The sequence below is a fragment of the Protopterus annectens genome, chromosome 13.part0, assembly GCF_019279795.1.
Source record: "Protopterus annectens isolate FY-2018-M chromosome 13.part0, PAN1.0, whole genome shotgun sequence".
In the NCBI taxonomy this organism is placed as follows: Eukaryota; Metazoa; Chordata; order Ceratodontiformes; family Protopteridae; genus Protopterus; species Protopterus annectens.
Window position 1 is genome coordinate 1339098041 of NC_056747.1, and position 2973 is coordinate 1339101013.

Below are 2973 nucleotides of genomic sequence, written 5' to 3' on the forward strand. Positions count from 1 at the left end.
TCGTAGTTGCCATATGTTGCTTCTGAATTAAAGGTCTTGTTCAAAACTGCAACCTTTGTATAAATATAATCTTTAAACTATTGTAACCTATAGTGCTATTGGAGCTTTTCTCCCCAGGACTCCATTGAAAACGGGTTCAAATGACCCAATGGACTATCCTGGTAAACCAACTGCAAATAAATAAATAAATAAATAAAATATATAATCTAGAGCTCAGGAACTGCAAAAGGTAGGGTGGGTTCTGTAGCACAGAACACTGGACCCCTGATTGCAAACTTGCTGACTCAGGTTTAATTAGCAAAGTCAATCTGTGAGGAGTCAGCCAACAGGATAGGGTAGAGCAGCAGTTTAGCCATCTCATCTGTCCTCAGGTAAGAGTCAGGGTTTCCAACCAAAAAGCATCAGATTGTGGTAGAGGCAAAGGATTCTTATACAATAACGTGCATATATAATATACACTGGGTATTGGGTGGGACAGTGTATACTGAATATCAGAAAAGGCCCTCTGCAGCTCTCAGGACAGTACTATACGAGGATGCTGTGATCTCTTCTCTGCCTACTCTGGTCACTTATATAAAGGTTTCCTCACTTTGCAGGACAATGGTCTGTGAGTAGTAAGCTGGATTTACCTTGCCTGAGTCACCTTTAAAGCTACACATCCATTGAACCTTATGAGACTAAAATGTAGACAAAGTGAGTGCAGATGGTTGCGCTTCAACTGGTTGAATATCTAGTTTGCTGATTTGGTGGTGCAGTGAGTTTTTAGTCAACGGTGTTATTTAGGTTGTCTGCCACAGTTCAATACACGTGCTACTGCACTGTAGATGAGGTTGTGCAGCCATGCAGTTGGTATTCATAAGTAAGGGTGTGTGGGTCCAAACTTTATTGTTGTGCAATGGTGTGTGCTTTTGTTTGTGGTGTTATGTGCTCTGTCTGTGTTGTGATAGCAAACGTATCACTTTTGACATGTCTCAGAATGCCAGTGACTACTGCAATCTGCAGATAAACAAAACCTGCTACTCATGTAAGCATTGGTGCTCTCCCTCACAGTCACTTTCCCACATACACAAGTACACATTCAAACACACAGACACACACACACACACACACACACACACACACACACACACACACACACACACACACATCATAGTCCCCATACCCATACCCCTGACTTGTCTGCTCTCCCGTGATCCCGCCTGCTCATACAGTCACTGTAATAGTTTTAAGTGCTATTATGGCAACCGTGTATGGCCTGGTGTCTACTGTTCCTACCCTTTGATCTCTGGACTGCTGTATAAGCTGTTATGGCACTTAAAGGTAGAAATCTCTGGTGTCTAGTATTTCTCCCCACCCCCGATCCCAGTAATAATGTTGTTGCCATTATGACACCTAAATGTTGAGAAGTCTCTGGTGTCTAGTGATTTTCTCCACCCCTAATCCCCGTACTGATGTTGGTGCTATTATGGCACTTAACTGCTGCCTTATTTCTCGTATCTAAAGATTCCCCCATCCCCCAATCCCTGTAGTGATGTCTGTGCTGTTATGGCACATTACTGCTCCATTGGAATGGGAGTATAGCTCAGTGGTAGAGCATTTGACTGCAGATCAAGAGATCCCTGGTCCAAATCTGGGTGCCCCTGCAAGGGTGACTTTTGAAATAGAAAGTTCACTCTGGAGATCACTCCAGTGGCTCTACTTGATAGAGGCAGTGGGAAATAACGGTGACATGATGCCAGGGCACTTCTATGGGCTGGGATTGTAAAGGCTCCAGGGCCATTGGCCTAGTACACACCTATGAACCTGTTGTTTATGGTGTGTAGTGATTCTCCCACCTCTGATCTCCATACTGATGTTGTTTCCAGTATGATGTTAAATGGCTCTACCTTCTCCCTGATCTCCTTATCACTGTTGTGGTAGGTAGTTGGAAATGGCCTTTTGGCTGTGTTCACCACTGTGATGTTGTGGGGTCGGCCATGCTGATATACACTGCCAAGCAGCTTCTTGAATTGCTTAGCATATAAATATTTTTATGTGGGTAGTTTCTAGGGAGAGATCACATGGTTAATTAGCATATGCCTCACCCCCATACTGCCTCATTAGCATTCAGCATGGCCATGGAGCCAGCCCTACATGGTGCTGCACATCTTCATGGTAGAGGACCGTGCAGCACCGTATTAGGGCAGTTGTAGAATACCAAAAGGTTATGTTGTGGTACTTTCGTGAATTCTCCCCTAGAAACAGAGACTATTACATTATGACTTAATTCTCAGATGTTTGTAACAAGCAGTTTATTACAAGTTTTATAGATAAGATTTATTTTAATACATTCACAACAAATGTTTTTCTAGTTATTTACAACTCAAGATATAGTATATAAAGGTTGAATGCATGTATAGGCAGATAGATAAAAAAAATTGCACGTTTAAGAAGAAATAAATTATATATGGTTGCAGTCTGCACGAGCAATATTCAAAAGAGTAAAACTTTTGTATTTCCTTGTTTTTCAGCCCACCAGCTGTTTTGCATGCAAAATCATGGTACACTGGGTATTGGGCTTTGCCCTTTTCTCACTGTTGTGAGATCTTGGATTTGTTATGTACTGTATGTGTTTTTTTTTTTTTTTTGATAGTTTTTAGGTTCTGTCTAAAAACATCACTCTTTCTGTCTTCAGGCTTTTGAGCATTTAATATTTGATAAAGCAATCATATGATTCTACGGGTTCCGTTCAGATGCTCGAAATACTGAAATCTCGAATTTCAGAATTTTGAGCCCAAGAAGCCAAATCCACATAATAGCGAATGTTTAGAAGCGTGAAACTTAAAACCTCGAATACCGGACGTTTTGAATTCCGCGCTTCTAAAGTTCCACTATGGTTATGTATTCAGGTAAGTGTGTGTGTGTTAAGGGTTTTGGGTAGGGGCTGTGGTGTGTGTCAGTGTGTTTTGCTGCTGTGATGTGTGCGTGCGAAGA

The 2973-nt window shown here is 41.7% G+C and overlaps 1 non-coding gene across 1 annotated transcript; it reads left to right on the top strand.

Annotated features, from left to right (window-relative positions):
• Window positions 1–1571: 1571 nt before the first annotated feature.
• On the top strand, window positions 1572–1643 carry TRNAC-GCA. Its single transcript has one exon. It is a non-coding gene; the product is annotated as a tRNA-Cys (tRNA).
• The last annotated feature ends 1330 nt before the right edge of the window (window positions 1644–2973 follow it).